The 19,205-nt window shown below is 38.0% G+C and overlaps 1 protein-coding gene across 6 annotated transcripts in view; it reads left to right on the top strand.

The window, feature by feature from the left end:
* The window catches only part of LOC136845715 (uncharacterized), an 893,447-nt gene that overhangs the window by 142,331 nt on the left and 731,911 nt on the right, over positions 1–19,205 (top strand). The window lies entirely within an intron of this gene.

Below are 19,205 nucleotides of genomic sequence, written 5' to 3'. Positions count from 1 at the left end.
TGGTTTATGTCCTTGACATGCATCAGGCAGTCATTCCCAAGCTGATTAACCTTTTCAGTCCTTACTGGTCTCTCAGCTGGTCAGGAAGTCTCACACTGGTGAAGTTATTGTCACCATGGGTGTAGGTTTGCTTTGGGTCCTTGCGGATCTTGAGCAAGGTGATGACAGGCTTGCTGCAATGAGCATTGTGGCTTTGTCTTTTAATGTGATGTGCCTCAAAGTATTGACCCCCCTGGTACATCAGAATGTCATGTATGAACAAATCCCCCCTAGCACAGCAGAGGAATTTGAAGCCAAACTCATCAGGCTCATCAGGGATGTACTGGCAGAGTCTGCCAGCTCTAGTCCCCATGTAGGCCAGTATTACCTCATCTGCTGATAGAGTTGGGGTCTGTAGAACATTCAGTACCTGCTTCATGAAGTTGAGGACTAACTGGCCCTCGTGGAACCTGTCACTGGATCCTCTTGCTTGTTTGTTGTCACTGAAATGCAGAAGAGACCTCATGAGTGTGAACCTTTTGGAATATGTGATGTCAGCTACCTGGGGTACTCTGGTTTTGGTTGCCCAGGAGTCTTTGAAACAGCTTGTGGTTCATGTCCTTGACATGCATCAGGCAGTCATTCCCAAGCTGATTAATCTTTTCAGTCCTTACTGGTCTCTCAGATGGTCAGGAAGTCTCACTGGTGAAACTATTGTCACCATAGGTGTAGGTTTGCTGTGGGTCCTTCAGGATCTTGAGCAAGGTGATGGCAATCTTGCTACAATGAGCATTGTGGCTTCGTCTTTTAGTGTGATGTGTCTCAAAATATTTGCCCCCCTGGTACATCAGCATGTCATATATGAGCAAATTCCCACTAGCACAGCAGAAGAATTTGAAGCCAAACTCATCATGCTCATCAGGCATGTACTGGCAAAGTCTGCCAGCTCTAGTCTCCATGTAGGCCACCATCACCTAATCTACTGATAGGGTTTGGGTCTATACAACATTCAGTACCTGCTTCATGAAGTTGAGGACTAATTGGCTCTTGTAGAACCTGTCACTGGATTCCCTTGCTTGTTTGTTGTCACTGAAATGCAGAAGAGACCTCATGAGTGTGAACCTTTTGGAATATGTTAAGTCAGTACTTGGGGTACTCTGGTTTTGGTTGCCCAGGGGTCGTCCAGATTGCGAAGCTACAAACACTCCTGTAGTAGGCGATATCCAGGCGCACTACAACTTCATACCTGTCTGTGGAAAAGGTGGAGTTTACATTCATCTGGTGGGCATACAGGTTGGTTTGATAGACAGTGTGGTCCAGCAGGTCTACCATGAAGAAGTCTTAAAAGTACTCATATGGGTGGGCCACAATACCTGGAGCAGGGTGGGTAAAGGCTGGGAGAGGAGGATGGCAGATGTCCTCATCCCTCCTCCAGTCCCTTTGAATACTCTTGTTCTTTTTCCTTGCATGTTCAGGTGTCTCTTCCACCTTTCCCTCTTCCTCTGTTATAGTCTCAAAAAACAGCTGATGTGGAGGTAACTGCAAGAAAGAGCCTAGTTATTTCATCTCTTATGAATATGTAGAAACAATATGTATATCCTTTTAACTGGTCCCTTAAGCTCATATATTTGATAATGTTTCACATAAGGACTATATGTCGTTGTTTACATTTAATATAATATTCTTTTAACTTGTCTAACTCCCACATATGTTCTTTATTTTTTTATATGAAAAATAATTTACTCGCACTAGGGGTATCTTGAAGCATGAGGAGGAAGTAGGGGTCAACTGTAGTACTGGCCCTCAACCTTGATGTCGCAGTCGACAGTCAAGGCAACTTAGCTCACTGAGTCTCTCACTGCTGTAGAAGCTCCCAGGGGTGTGTGGTGGAAGATTGAAAGAGAAGAAAGTGAATGATTAAAAATGTAACTGCTTTATTTGTCCCTTTAAATAGTCCCTTTAAATTTTCCCTTTTAAATTGTTCCTGTAATTTGTCCCATTAATTCACACATATTTCCTTTATTTTGTTAAAATAAGAAACCGGATGAATGGTTGTCACATATTATTTCACTTAAATGTTAGTTTTAAGCATTAAATAAGCAGGGCTGAAACATTTTTATTATAGTCTGTCTAGTTTATCATAAAGTACTAAAATCTAAGAAAAAGTACCATATTCCAAAAAGAACCCTGGAATGAAAGGTAACCACTAGTTTTATCAAGCAAATGTTGCTTCATAGCCATTGGCTTCTTTTCAATCTGCAACACAACTGCCGGCTTTTATCTCTTGTAACTCCGTTATCTGAAGATGCAGTTCCTTTAATTAGCTGGTACAAAATCAAACCACTGGGTGATTCTGTGTCCAGCACGTGATGTCTTAGCAGTGTTACCTAAGTGGCTGTGTGGGATACTTGTTCAAAAGAGGTTCAGTGGCTGTGATTGTAGGACCAACTGTGAATTAAAGAGGAGGGCTGAAAGGAGAGTAAACTCCTTGCATTTAAAAAAAATATAGTTGTTGAAACTTATAAAAAATTTTAGTGGTCTGGTCCGAGCGACAAAAGGGCCATAATGAGGGTCGACATTCGACAAAGTATATAAAAATAAATATGAATGTCGAAATTTCTCCAGGTCCAAAAATATTTGGATTTCCAACAATTCGTTTCCCATACGGAAAATTCTTCGCTTAACTTAAAATCACCGCCTTGGCAATATGTTGGCCTTCTTTCTTTGGAATTCATTGGTTAATACAGATTCATTATTTATAGATCGAACTATTTTTTATATATTTTTGGTTTTCTGTAAAAGAAAACTATTGAGATGGCTATTTGTCTGTCCACCCTCAGATCTTATGAACTACTGAGGCTAGAGGGCTGCAAATTGGTATGTTGATCATCCACCCTCCAATCATCAAACATACCAAATTGCAGCCCTCTAGCCTCAGTGGTTTTTATTTTATTTAAAGTTAAAGTTAACCATGATCGTGCATCTGGCACCGCTATAGGTGCCAACAACATAGGCCACCACCGGGCCGTGGGGGAAAGTTTTATGGGGAGCGACTGAAAGTTTCATGGACCTGGCTGAGAGTTTCATGCAGCATTATGTGCTGTACAGAAAACTCTATTGAGCCGAAGAAACTTTGGTGCATTTTTTACTTGTTGGTTCAGGCCCTGCTAATATATCGAACCAAACAGTTCGGAATGAAATATCATTTTGTCATTTCAGTAGGAGAAAGTACTTTGGTCAAGAAAGCGGATTGCATTATAAGTCAGTTCAGTAGGAAAGAAATAGATGAAGAAATCATTTTACCTCTACAAGTAGGTACATTGTAAGAAAAGAAATATGAAAGGCCACTGGGTGTAAGTAGGCGTACATACCCAAGAAAGAGTGCGGTTAGGATACTGGGAGCTCGAATTTGTTTCGACGTGAAAACACTGGTAAAAAAAGTCCTGCAACATTTGGTAGGATAAAAAGATAGCAGATGTAACTACGGAGTTTACTCCTTAAAAACAAGAAATTACTTTCTGCAGAGCACGATGCACAGCTGTAATAACTTACGACAGAAACACAAAACCGACTTTTCTTCTACAAAAACGTGCAGACGGCCGGTTGGCTTCAACTTCCGTGAAGTAGATATTCAGTAAAGAAGCCCCGAGCGTGAAAACTTATTTTTTTCTAAAGCTATGTGGTTTCTCTCTCTCTCTCTCTCTCTCTCTCTCTCTCTCTTTAATGTAAATTACCTGAGCGTTATACCTGCAAAAGGTACAAATAATGAATTTCATTATTTTTGTATTATTGTGCCACACGATGTTGGTTTAAGTGTTATTTCAGCTATTCAACCACAATGTATCGTATGGTATTGCTTTTTGGCGTTATTATTACCGTTCATGTATTTGTAAAGTACTTTATGATTTATTTGCTGCCACAGATTATGTAGTATAGTATTTTTATTTGTAGAATTATGCCGTTTTTTATGCGTCGTTTGTTAACTTAAGTCGCTTTTTCTCAAGGCCGCAAGTTAGTTTAATGTCAGGATTTTATAATTCTTTTTCCTCTAGATTTCAGAAACACTGATAAAGTTCTCTTGTTTTCAATAATTTGAAATATGTCGAAAGTTTTGTTCAGAATAGTTTTAACCAGAAGTTCAGCGTTTAATATTTTTTTTTATATTGATGAATCTTCATAGATAGATTTCTTGGTGGATGTGAGTATTTTTCATAGTAATTGATCAGTTGGATAGTTCAGCTGTTTATTTTTCATCTTATTTTGATAGTTTATCCATGGACTAGTATTAAGCATGAAAGAATTTGTAACTGTCTGGAAATTAGTTATAGTTAAGAAATAAATTCTAGACTTGAAATATTTGTTGCTCTCCATGAGGTATCATCTGATGTAACCCTTATCGCTCTTTCCAATAGTGAATGACAGATTCCTGCCGTCCAGAGGCAGGGAATCCTAAGTTCTCAATTCTCCTGTATATCTTTTCCCCATCTGTAAATCTCCTGCACAGGATATTATTCTAAGAGCCTTCTTGTACTTATTATCTGCCTCCTACTGGGGAAATTAACCCAGGTTTTCCAAAGGTGCCCATAGGAGAGTTTTGAAGCTGCCCTTGTCACGCCCCTGGAATGTGCCTAGTCACGGCCAGTTTGGTAGCCTTGATCAGCAACTTGTTCAGAAGACCCGTGTCATCAGTTTTTAAAGGGACACGGTCAACCGAACATTAATGCCACTAAAGTTACAGACCTTGACTAAAGTATGAATAAGAGGAAGTTCCTACAGCTACCGAGCTCTGTGAGATTTCTCGCAACATATTTTGTGTCTAAGTCACCCCTGGCAAAGACCATGGCAGGAGTAGTAAGTCATCTGAAATCCTTTCCTATTGAGGTGACAGGGAAGAAAACATTATATCATCGCTCGTTATACATGCCTATGCGGAAATCTCATTTATATAATATTTACATACACACTGGCCACTCACCTCTGTTTGGCACATACTTCCCTTCCTGGTTGACATCTAAGCTAATCTCTTAACCGAAACTGTGAACAACAAACCCTTCTTATGCTTCTCATCAGAGACCAAAGGGCCTACGTTAAGACTAGTGCAGCAGATAAGTAGAACAATACTTCAGTTTGTGATACAAGCATGAAATTTGGCAAAGTGCTCATTCTAACCCCCTCTTTTGAAAAATCTGGGTATCCACACAAAATTTCAATATGGCCGCCACTTTTCAAGATGGCCGCTAGTTGTTTCGATTTCTGACACTTTGAGTAAATCATTGTTGAAATAAATACATCAATCGTTATTCAGATGTCTTCCTAGGTAGAAGAGTTAATTGAAGATATCACCAGAGCCCCTACTACTATATTTACCACTGCGATAAAGATGGCGCACAAATTGGCTGCCATGAAACAATGTGCTTGATAACTCTGCAACTAAGAAAGATAGAGACATGAAATTTTTATCTGTCTACATTTATGAGGCCAGAGAATCTGTTTCTGGCATTTCTATTGGGATATCATCCATATTACATCTTGGGAAGGGACCCCATAATGCTACTGAAAAGTATACAAGCACAAGACTATAATGGAGTATGATAACAAAGTGTCTTATCTATGTTCAAGCACTGTCTTAGTGTCTTTTTTTAAGCCCAAAATGAACGCAAGATTTTAAAGATGCATGGTGTCACCCTTTGGTGATGTTACGAAATTTTACATTCAGATGTATCTGAAGCATCATTTGCAACATTATAATTACACCTCACATTATGATTACACCTCACATTTGCAGCTAACCAAAGCTGTGCATGTAAGCCCAAGCCTGAAGCATTTGCACATACCATGCTAACCAGACTTGCAGCCACATTTTGTAAACTGTTCATAACTCTTTGCAATGGGGGAATTGGCTGTCCAGAAGACTTTCCAGTCTTCGCCAATCTTTTCCCAACCCCAGTCAGCTGGACTCTGTGCTTCTGGCTGGTGCAGAATTGCCTGGCCCCATACACAACCTGCCTGATATGCTGAACGTTTGGTGTCTAGAAGCAGAGCTGCTCTGGGTGGAGGGATGGCTTTATATGGCTTCTGCTTTCTGGCAAACAAGTCAAGTCTGTCATATATGAGGACCACAAACTTCTCTAAAATCTTCAAATCACCATCTTCAATGGTTGGTGGGTACTTGCTGAGTTTGGAAAAAAACTGGAGTGGCCTCTGGAAAAATGTCCCATGTCTGCCGTAGCAATAGCCATAGTTGCTGAAAGGTTGTGATCGATGTTGTCCATGGCCACAGTGGTAAACAACCTCTTTCTCAAGACAGGTGGACAGACTACACCCTCTTCCACATACTTGGTGACAGTGGCATCTCCCAGTTAGGCTGATATCTCCAGCACCCTGTCATAGGAAATGCTCATGCCATGATCATGAAGCATTTCTACCAGGTTTCTCTCCCTGGTTTTGGCATAGATAGCCATGCCCATGAACACTGGAAAAGGAGATTCCCTATCCTTTGAGTGTCGATGTACACTTGCTCCTTCCTTCTGTTTTGAGAAGTAGTTGCACTGGAAGAGCTGAGCAATAGCCAGGTATGGCTCTGATGAGCCAAACCTTAGCTGTGACTTTATGTATGCTCCATGTTTGACCATACTAGTGAACTGGAGCATCATTGATGCATCCTTCACCAAAGGTGCCATCAACCTGGATTGATGATTCCAAATATGCTTCCTCAGTATCTTTGCAGCTTTAGCAATCACAAGTGTGTCTGAGTAGTCAGACGCCTAAGATAGGGCTAAAGCTACATCTTTCTGCAAGGTAAGTAGCACACTTCTTCCTTTCTTGTATGCTTCTAATTCAGGGATTTCTGCTAACAATTTGCCCTTTAATCTTGCTGTATTTACGGTGGGTGAGGCAATGCCCAATTGTTCCAGGCCCTGCTGGTATAATTGGGATATATCTGCAAGAGGAAATATGGCAGGACCATCCGAACTCAAGCTGGTTTCAGTGATATAATTAACTAGCTCTGATAGAACCAGTGCAATTGCATCACCTGTACCTAGTTTTGCCAATAATTTACCATCATTAAGTGTGTGAGCACACTCATGTAGTCTCCTGTTGAGATTCATGGTCATTACTTATCAAAGATCTGATGCAGGTGCCACATTTTCACTAAAAAATGCATGCTTCATTGTTATGACTCATTCGATGCTGTTTAGCATGCTTTTCCTCTGGTTCACTACCTTCAACTGTAGATCTTCGCTTTCTTGCATGATCAAGTTTTGCATTATTAAACATGACCCTACAGCTCTTGTGGTATTTTGCCATGTGTTGTTGCAGTGTTGCCTCTATGCCACTGCCTTCATCCAGCCTTGCTGGGTCAAAGTTAAGCGGCATTTCACCAATCTCCTGGAACAATGGCACATTGGTTGAAATCATTATGTACCCATCATGTTCATGATTTTGATTTACAAAGGCCAAGGGTGAAGTTAGACCTTCATTTTTCATGTCTTCCTGACAAAGACAACATTTGCTCCAGTTGGTCTTCCTTTTGCCTGTGATTGTATTTATACTTGCCATTATGAGCTCTTGACTAAGGCTGAGCGGCTATCCTGTTACCACCTGAATCTGATAATCACATTGATGAATAGGATACAACTAGGTTCGGTCACCGTACACCTAGCCCGACCATTCATCCAGTGTCATTTAAGTCCCGTGTGATCTGTACACCATCCAGGTAAGTACATGAACAAGCCATGTAGAGCCCCACTTACCCTTGGCTCAGCCCTCCTGCACTGGCACCGTCTTGTCAATTCAGGCGCAGCTGTCTAACTAGATCTGCCAACTATATATGTACTTTCTAAGAGGTAACTGATATGGGGCTATTGTACAGCATTTGGGACACTAAACTACTAAATTACACTAAAGCAAAGCTAGGTACAGCATGAGTAAAGCAAGATTAGCTGACACTGAACCCCATGCTGAGTTACTCAGCAGTGAAGTCACAAAACACAGGTGGGTTAAAGTCTGTGGTAGACTAGTAAATCTGTATTTGTACTTGCTATAGGATGAGTGTTGATAGCTGCATGCTTACCAAAGCAGCAGTAGTTAGCAAGCTGACTCCAAGACTTGCTTCGTTTTTAATGGTGATAACAGTGCTCGTCACACTGATTGGCTGATCTCAGTTACTGCCACAGATAATCAGGGTTTTGCTGCTTTAGATTTTTCCACTCTCTCTGGTTTTGAGCAGCTAACAAATAAACCCACACTCCAGTCTGGCAACATCTTGGCTTCATATTCACAGATGTTACAGGAATTGTATCTTGTGCAGTAGGTTAACCATTGGGCTCATCTGATCACAATATGATTAAGGTAATGTGGAGAGGGATCAGGTTGTTCCTGATGCTAGTTTTTCAAGATGGGTATACATTAAATCCCAGGCCAATTGGGATAGTATTCAGTTTGAGCAATGTATATAAAAGTCTGAATATTATTGAGTAGTTAAATGACTCTCTCTTAGCACTATTATCCAGAGGAGAATTCGTACTAAAATCTTCAAGTTTTGTCTTTAAGATAAACCATGGTTTAATGCTGCATGAGAGTTCATAATGAGGTGTGAAGGATGTCTTCTTCTCCAGTGGTGCTAACCATAAGTGGTGGTCTGCTCTTTAAGTCATCACTTTTTGGAGTTGGATCTACCATGGTCGCCATGCAGGAACTGATGGAACCTCTGTATATTGCCGTAAACACAGTTGTGAGCAAACTGTGGTAAATCCTTGTTGTTGCCTCATTCAACCTTTCCAGGGCCAAAGTTCTGTTCAGTAGCCTTCAGATCTAGAGAAGTCAAAACTTTGTTTCGGGGGTCTGACATTACAGCAGAAAACCCTACAGAGATCTTTCTTATCTTTTTTAAAAAGACTTGATTCCTTTTCTCCTAAGATTCCTACTATTTTCTAAGTTTGTTGGATTTGCAAGTTTTCCTTCTGTTTGGAGGAAGGAAAAATTGCTGCGTTGCCTAAGGGACTAAGTCCGTCCAATTTCAGTTACCCCTGTTTTATCCAAGGATTTTGAGAAGCCACTCTGTAAGCATTTTTGTAGATTTGTCGATGATAATAACCTGCTGCCAGCATAACAGTTTGGGTTTCAAAAAGACCTTGGCACTTATCAGTATTTACTCATGCAGAGTGCTCTTGAAGAGGGTGCAGGGTCACTCATAGTCAGTTTAAATTTTAGTGCAGCCTTTGAGGATGTGAGTCATGAATCACTTATCCACAAGCTAAGATTATTGGGAATTGATAGAGCCTCTATTAATATTTCAAATGAATTTTTAAAAAGTAGAACCCAAAGAATCTGTGTTAATGGGAAGTATAATAGCTTTTGTAATGTCATGTTAGGTGTTCCTCATGGTAATGGTATTGGACATTTGTTGTTTATCTGCACTTGTGACATTTGACAAAGTGTAGAGAACAAATTGATTGCATATGGTGATGATGCTACTCTTCTAGCTGTTATTCCTTCTCCATGTCTGTGGTTGCAGACTCCTTGAATAGAGATCTGGCTTACATTCATGAATGGAGTAGACTTTGGGGCATGAAGCTTAACTCATCTTAAGCTCAAAGTATAACAGTCAATCGAAAACATTATGCCTTTGCCTACTTTCTTGCAAATAAATAAGTATATCTTTTTTTTTAAATGTCACTGACTTAAGATTTTAGGTGTAACTTTTGATAATAAATAAACTTTGGAGAAGGGCAGATATAATATTTCTTCCTCTGTTTCATAAATGTTGGTGTCTTGTGGAAAAATTTTGAATGTTTTGTGATGAAATGGTTTTCGAATGCCTTGTGATGAATCTGTATTATGTAAGAGTTTTAACTTTATTTTCCTTGTTAGGCGCACTGATCCTCATCTCATACATTGAATAGAGCCTTGTCATCATTTAAGTTTATTTTTTCAACTCTTAATGTTAGATAGTGGCATAGATTTAAAGTGACTTCATCATGCTTGTTGCATAAAATATACTACAACAACAAACATGCCCTGCACTCTTTTTTTACCTGACCTTGTTTTTACCTTCAACACTAGGCAGGCTGTTGCTGCAGTGTGTCATTTTTTAGTATTAGGCTTAAAACTGTTCACTTTGCTAGAAGTTTTAACTTGGCTACAACTTAAATGTGGAGCAGTTTGTCTGGTGCAGTTGTGGAGTCCCTTGATCTCCAAATGTTTAGGATAGGAGCAAATTCAGAAATGGTTTCTGTTGACTCCTCTTGAATTCAAGTGTAACGGTATTTTATTTTCAACTGATTATGAATAAACTTGGTTGGTAGGTAGGTAGATACTGTACCTTGTATGAAAGTAGTAATTTGGTTAGTTAATATTTTTACAAATTATTTATAAAACATGTCATATTTGTCTAGGTCACAGGCCAGTTAAATATCAAAATATATTGTCGTCATGTTTTTTTTTCTGTGACTGCCATGAAATTCATGCGTTAGTGTTCATTATCCTTCGATTACTAGGGGAGTTAGCGATTACTGAACTGTATTTTGAACTTTCGAGAAAGCCGTTTTATAATAAGGGTTGATAGTCTTTTTCTCCAATTTATTATTAATTTTAACTTCGCTTATTTTCAAGATCACAGGCTACTTTTAAAGACAATACTTTACATCTCTCTAGTATTAGTTTAGGAAAATAATTGCCAATCTACCTAAGTTTAGGAAGGTAATCGCACATCTACCCACCTTTGATATTAACATTTAATCTTGGCCTATTTTCAATGTGATAAGTCAAATATCAATATCAAAAGTTTAATTTTTTTCTCTAGATCTCAGAATCTATGATAGTAGGAGGTTTCTGGTCTTATAATCTTTGCCAGGGCCTATGATAATGAAGCTAGGAGGGTTAAATTACTTTTTTTGGAGTTTTTCTGAATTATTCCGCGCTAGCTCCCTAACAAACATATTATTCATACCGTTACCTCTATCGTTTTTTTAAGAATGAGAAAAACAAAATATTAATAGATATAGGACTTCACAAATCTCTAGATTAATCATATGCTCTACTTATTAAATTTGAAGTGCAGCTGTATGATAGGATGCTTTGCCGAATGGTAAAATGGGTTCCTAAGAACAGATATTGTTGAAATCTGGTTGTTGTTGTTATTTTTATTACTACTCGGAGAAACTTGACATGAAAGAGGATTTCGAGGTGGTTGACTTACAGAGCAAACTTGGATAAAAGCATAAAGTAAAAAGTGACTTGTGGCTCCTTGAAGTATTATTGTTCAGTATGATACTGTAAAAGTTGACAGCTGTCACGTGTGAACGTTCCCAAGTGCCCAGTTTACATCTACAGGAATTTAATAAAGCAAGGAGCTCCCGAAACTTTACGAGTTACGGGACCAAACATGGAGAAATTTTAGTTGTAATAAAGATCGTTATTAGAACGGCATCTCAGGGATGGTCTTATTTGGAGTATGTGAGAGAATTATAAAACACGATTCTTATGTTGGCATTCCCTTCTGCGGAAATATACTTTTTAAGCTGGTAGCTTTTAAAGTTTGTTTTCGTAGGAATGACTGCACTTCGTGAATTATTGTTATTATAAGCTTTAATCTCTTAATTTTGAATCATGAAGTCACGTTACTTCTTTGAGAGCTGTATATTGCAGATATGAGACTGAAAACGAGCAGGAATTTTGGTGTTAAGTCTGTAAGTAAAGGGATTGACTCGATAAGAAAATTCCTGACGAGTCTGTGGAGTCTTAAGCTGACTTCTACTGAAAGGCTGTGAAATAACGTTGATAAAATTATTATTCAAAGTCTGCAGGCGAAGCGTTAGTGTTATACTGTTTTGTCTAACGTTAGAAAATGAATCTGTATAAATAAAGACATTTACGCAGTTCCATTCTAACCTAACCTACTGAACAGATACTCGAAGCATGATCTGTGGAGAGAAAAATATAGGATACTGTTATCTATTATCTATCTATCTAGTCTGTCTATCAATTTCTCTGTCTATCTATCTGTCTATCCATTTGTATATATAGCTAGATAGATAGGTAGATAGAGACAGATATATGGAAAGAGAGATAGATAGATAGGCTCGGAGAAAATCAGAACACCAACATAATCACGGTCAGTGGAGAGGAAAATGACGAGTACTACTTTAAAACGAGAGTCGGGCATTGTTATTCCCCCATTTGGCTAATAATAGGAAATGTTTGACTTTTTTCTTTCCGTTTTTACTTTCCACGAACCATGGATGATAAAAATGCATATAAAAGTAGATTGAAGTATATTTTTTCGAAATGCAATGACACATTATGATAATTCCATACTGCGAATGGTATTTGCATTTATCAGCCACCTTCTCTCTCTCTCTCTCTCTCTCTCTCTCTCTCTCTCTCTCTCTCTCTCTCTGCAGATGTGCATGTTAGCCCTTTGTTGGCCGAGTTGGTTGAGCTTCAGACCGTCATTCGATGGGCCGGAGTTCGATTCCCGCCGCCGGCTGATGAAGAGTTAGAGGAATTTATTTCTGGTGATAGAAATTCATTTCTCGCTATAATTATTCCACAATAAGTATCCCGTTGCTATAACCAATTGGTTCTTAGCCACGTAAAATAAGTCTAATCCTTCGGGCCAGCCCTAGGAGAGCTGTTAATCAGCTCAGTGGTCTGCAAAACTAAGCTATACTTACTTTTCAACTATATATCAGTCTTTCTATATATATATATATATATATATATATATATATATATATATATATATATATATATATATATATATATATATATATATATATATATATATATATATATATATATATATATATATCCTATGCCTGGGCTTTTGCTCTAATATCATACATCCTATCCTATATATATATATATATATATATATATATATATATATATATATATATATGTATATGTAGAATCTACTGGTTAAGAGGGCATTGTGGCTATTAGAATTACATATATATGTATATATAATGTATATATTACATATATAGATATACATATATATACAGTATGTATGTATATATTATATATAGATATACATCTATATATATATATATATATATATATATATATATATATATATATATATATATAATACATACATACACACACACATATATATATATATATATATATATATATATATATATATATATATATATATATATATATATATATATATATTATATATTATTACAATTCCGAGGTTGCCTGGAGTTTACATTACTCAATAGGGCCTTGCGATAAAACCCTCAGAAGATCATAAACAGAAAAAGAAAAGAGCAAATAATAAGTGGTAGGTTGCCAAGTGAAAATTCTGTGTTTTCAACCTTATTTTATTTGCACAAACACAATGGTATATTAAAGGTGGCAGTTCTCACTAAAATGTAAATGTACAATAAATCACTGAATGGGAGAGATTAGCACAATCAAGGTGTGCATAATGGGACCATATATAAAAGGTCGTTAATATCAGTGATGCAGTTATGTCAGCCCGGGTAGGGTGAATTCCTCTGGCAAATCAAGGTGGCAGGAAAATGTCTACTTAGTAAAAAGACTCTGACAACAAGCCTGGAAGTGAAAGAATTCCAGGTGAGACTGCTACGAAATTATATCTCTCTTAGAATGAGTTAACACACAAGTTAAATGGGTTGCGTTACTTTAATCACTTCTAGCAAGGGTACTGAATTGGTCTAATCACTTCTAGCAAGGGAATGGCATTACTCTATGCACTTCTAGCAAGTAACACTCTGGCATGGATATGTACACTGCTGCAAAGACAAAGAAAAAAGGATTGAATTAAACTGTGAATTGTGAGATAGAAATATCAAGTCAGAGAAAAAGAAAACTGGATTAGAGCTAACAATCAAATCTCAGGACGTACCATAATTTGCTTCTTTGTGATGCTTGGATAAAAGATTCTTCAGGTGACGCAGATCTGAAATATCTCGTAGCAATGCCTGGCTCATATGTTAAAGTCCTCCAAGTGTGTGGTAAATGAATGCTTGCCTGGCACTAGGCTCACTGCTCAGTCGGCCAGCGCCTTCGACTGACCAACAGACTGACTGACAATCTCTGTTGACTTGCCCTTGTTAGTCAGAGAATGTGCTCGGAGCATGGTTTCAGGATACATGGCTGGCACGTAACTGGGGATTAACGAGAGAAGGTCTTCGCCAGTAAATTGAAGATGATAGGGGGTGGGGGCATTAATTAGGTTTGGGGTTTAGCTAGAAGGAAACAGTATTTATCTCGCACGGATTTTCCTGAGAGCTGTAAACACCCTTCCAATCACTTAAAGTCTGTGACACTCCTAGTTGTGCATTCATCAAACATTTGGGCCCCTATTTCAAGCCACCATAACTGTAACAAATTGGCAACCTTCCCAGTAATTTCTCTGCAAAGTTCTAGTGATTAGCTAATTCCTGCTAGGCTAGACTTGCTGAGGTGAGATGAATCATTTAACATAAATTCCCTTACATTTTTGTGCAAACTTCTTGGAACATCTAGCGATTAGCTAATTCCTGCTAGGCTAGACTTGCTTAGGTGAGATGAATCATTTAACATAAATTCCCCTACATTTTTGTGCAAACTTCTTGGAACAGTGTGTACACAGCCATAAGTACTTTTCTTTTTCGCAAAGTGTTTACATTCATAATTTGTGACTAGGAACTAGTAAATTCCCATTGTTAGGATACAAAATCATGGGCGAAAGCAGGTGTGAAGTCATGCTCGCATATCCTACACGTTAGCTAGGGTTGCCTGTTGGTGATTTTCCAGTTAAAGCTTCTTGCCTTGCATGCTCAGCAACATGTGCATGTTATTTAAACATTCTAGGGAGGTTAGCCTAGCTATTCTTTTGTGAAGCTTAGAATACATTTTCAAAGCTATAGGAAGTGTTAGATTCTGAATGTGTTCGGAATACAGCAATTTATCGAGCTGGCAACTCTGAACTCTTAGTCAGACTGTCACAGTGCTTGCTCCGCCCACGTCATACCGAATCTTCCTCCACATGCTCTTGTGCTTTTCAAAGTGTCATTAACTTCGAAATACGTTTGTGCATCATTCAGTCAGAAAAAATTCGTGTATTTCATTTTGTGATTTGTAGAGAGAGAGAGAGAGAGAGAGAGAGAGAGAGAGAGAGAGAGAGAGAGAGAGAGAGAGAGAGAGAGAGAGAGAGAGAGAGAGAGAGAGAGTCAGTATTGAACGTATCATGTATGTTGTAGGTATCGCTGCTAAACCAGGCTTCTAGTTCCTCACTGGGTGAGCGGGTTCCATTCTTAGCTACCACTCCGTTGGTTGTGAGTTCGAATCTCCGACCGGCCAGTGAAGAACAAGAGGAATTTGTTTCTGGTGATAGAAATTAATTTCTCGCTATAATGTGGTTCGGATTCCACAATGAGCTGTAGGTCCCGTTGCTAGGTAACCAATTGGTTCTTAGCCATGTAAAAATAAATCTAATCCTTCAGGCCAGCCCTAGGAGAGCTGTTAATCAGATCAGTGGTCTGGTTAAACTTAAGATATACTTAACTTAAACCAGGCTTCCCCCTTCACTCAGCGGAGCTCGATCATGTGGCTTTTTTATTGTTGGAAGTACAGCACTCATGGCCTTAAAGCTGCCAAATCTAGCCCGCCATCTCGAGAGCTGTCAACTGTCAAACTGTCAGCCTCTCGGGAACTATCAAACTGGGCGACACTTATAATTCGTGTAAATCGAACGTTCGTTTTACATGTAATTTTAAAAGCCTTTTAATCATTGTTACTGCCATAGAAATCTCTTTTACATTTCTTTAAACTGTTCACGTCCAAGTGCCCTCCTTATCATAGGGGCATTTCTATTCCCAGTGTCACCATTTCTAAGGGACACTTCCATTCCAGTGGAGCCTATGAAAGTACACTGCCAATTAGAGTCACCTCGGAGGTGCTCTCCATTTTACCAGTGGTGCTCTCTAAAACCCATTTCCTTATTTTGCATATGCTCTGACCAGTTCTGAGTGTCATCTCATTTTCCACACACAATTGCTTTTGTGTTCATCGTAAAATTTTGAATATTTCTGGGGAAAATCAGACCGCACTCCAAGCACTGGCATCATGTCTGCCGAGGAGTACAAACTTTTCATGGAGGTATGAAAGGGTATGGCATTAAAAGGAGAGCAGCTGACCCAAGGGGTCCAGGAGCAAGTAGCTGTCGCTAAGAAAGCCAGAGAAGTAGAAAGAGAGTACAAAGAGAAGCAGGCCGAGAAGCAATGACAGCATGAACTAGCCTTGGAGCGAGAGAGAGAAAGGAGCATGAGGAAACCTAGCTCTAAGGGAGAGAGATAGTCTTAAAGGAGAAGGAAGCTGAAATCGAACAACCAAGCAAGAAAATGCCATGGCACTGTCCCAACACCTAGCCGAATATCCATCCCCAGTCTCCACTCCTTCCATTATCTCAAATATCAGCCACCTCATACCCCGCTGGAATGACGCAGAACCAGAGGCGTGGCTGGACCATGTGGAAACCCTCTTCTCTGAGTACAATCCGACTGACACTGAGAAGGCCATGGTTCCCACATAACACATGGCTGGGAAGGATCAGGACACTTTAATTCCCTAGAGAATGGCGACAAGGGAGAAACCTTGAGGCAGTCAGGAAGGCTGTAGTAACAGCATATGAGATTACATCTGAGTGTTGGAGGCAAAGATTGCGAAGTTTTCCCAATGAGATCAGCCAAACCTGATGGGATGCCCTTCTTTGTGTGTCTTACTAAACAAACCAGATTATATTGATAAGGTTGAAAACATTCTAAAACACAACACTAAATTCAAACTCCTAGGTAAACCAGACTTTGCAACCATTCTTAAAATTGAAGACCAGATCAACAGATTTTTAAAGTGTCTTAAGGATAAGAATATCATAACTGAGGAAAAATACCATTCTCTTTATATTACTGGTTCTACTTATGGCATTATGTATGGACTGCCTAAAACACACAAAGAAGGTCTTCCCATCAGACCTATACTAGCGTCATACGATACCCCGAATTACAGGTTAGCTAAGTTTCTTGTTCCCCTGCTTTCTCCCCAGATAGAAAATGAATATAATATAAAAAATTCGATCCACTTCAAAGAAGCCATACTTAGCCAGGACTCAGACCTCTTTATGGTCAGTTATGATGTTGAGTCTTTGTTTACCAAACGTACCTGTGGATGAAACTATTGAAATTATTGTCAACAAACTCTTTCCTGAAAATGACTCTCTTTTTAATAATTTAAAAAGTCTGATTTTAAGAAACTATTGCAACTGGCAGTGCAGGACACTGCCTTCATTTTTAATAACAATTGTTACTCTCAAATAGATGGTATGGCTATGGGTTCTCCATTAGGGCCCATATTTGCAGGCAGTTTTATATGCTCCCTGGAGGAGCATGCTTTAGACACCTGTCCCTTGAGTTACCATCAGCTGCTCTACAAAAGGTACGTTGATGGTACCTTTGCTCTTTTTAAATCCAAGTATGACGCTGAAAGGTTTCTTGATTTTGTTAATAGGGCACACCCAAATATAAAATTTACTATGGAGTGTGAAAGTGATAATAAACTACCTTTCTTAGATGTTTTAGTCTTACGACAATATGATCATTTTAACACTTCAGTTTACAGGAAAAGGACTTTTAAATATGATCATTTTAACACTTCAGTTTACAGGAAAAGGACATTTACAGGACTAGGTTCAAATTTTTATAGCCATTGTTTTTATGGCTTTAGATTAAACTATTTATCTACATTACTTCATCGTGCCTTCTCATTTACATCTAGTTGGGAAGAAATCCTCTTTTTACATCAATATCAATATTTTACAAGTAATTATTTTCCCACCACACTTTTTCACAGGTATGTTTTTAAACTTCTTAATAACGTTTTTATTCCAAAAGTCTCCTTACCTAATGTGTCTAAGCTTCCGTTTTATGCAAATGTACCTTTGATCCATGACCAAAATTTCTATGATGCGCTAAGAAAACTCGTATTTAATTATATACCAGCTTTTAAATTTAATATCATCCTAACAAATTCACTTAGTTTCGGTAGTTTGTTTAAATTCAAAGATAAACTTGACCCTTTGATGACCTCATGTGTTGTGTACTAGTTCAACTGCCCTAGATGTAATCTAGGGACCTACGTGGGATCCACGCAGAGGTTACTAAGGGTCAGAATTGATTGCCATAAGGGCGTTAGCTATCGAACTGTTAGCAAACTTGCTAATCCTGAATTTTCCAACATCAGGCAACACGCCAATAAATGCTAACATAATATACAATAAAAAGATTTTGAAATATTGGGACGGGCACCGAATGGCAGACTATTGACAATCCTGGAGTCCTTGTTTATTAAACAACTTGTTCCCCAATTGAACACAGTCTTCCTCGAGACCTCGACAACTCATTACCTTAGTTTTTAATTTTGCTATATAGTATGTATTATGTCTTGTATTTGTATTTTAGCGCTTTTAATATTAATTTTATTGTTTTTTTTCATCTTTAATGCTTGAAAATGAAACATTTGTGTTTTGAAACGTTGCAATAAATGTATTTTATGGACCACCTGAAATGTACTTCCTCCTTCAACTGTCTTCTATTGTTCGAGTTACCAGTAACCACCACATCTTAGAACGTTATATTCTTAGAACGTTATATATATATATATATATATATATATATATATATATATATATATATATATATCACAAAAGTGAGCACGAAATTTTATTTATTAGCTAAAGCCACTGGGAGGTTCAAATTGAAACGACAGAGTGCCAAGTACTTTCGTGTGTTTTAAAATACAAGAAAGTACTTGGCACTCTGTCGTTTCAATTTGAACTTTCCCAGTGGTTTCAGGTAATATATATATATATATATATATATATATATATATATATATATATATATATATATATATATATATATATATATATATATATCCTCTTAATAACTTATGCAGATTAAATTTGTATTGTTTGGAGTATTTTAAACTAGCCTCAAAATGGATTCTTTCATGATATATATATATATATATATATATATATATATATATATATATATATATATATATATATATATATATATATATATATATATATATATATATATATATATCTGAACCACTTGACAAACCCAGACAAAATTTTTCACACGGCCTCTATGTCACCCCAGAAAGATTTATAACTCAAAATCAAACCCCTACTCGTGACAGAC

The sequence above is a fragment of the Macrobrachium rosenbergii genome, chromosome 14, assembly GCF_040412425.1.
Source record: "Macrobrachium rosenbergii isolate ZJJX-2024 chromosome 14, ASM4041242v1, whole genome shotgun sequence".
Taxonomy (NCBI): domain Eukaryota; kingdom Metazoa; phylum Arthropoda; class Malacostraca; order Decapoda; family Palaemonidae; genus Macrobrachium; species Macrobrachium rosenbergii.
This window is presented reverse-complemented; position numbering and strand designations above follow the sequence as displayed.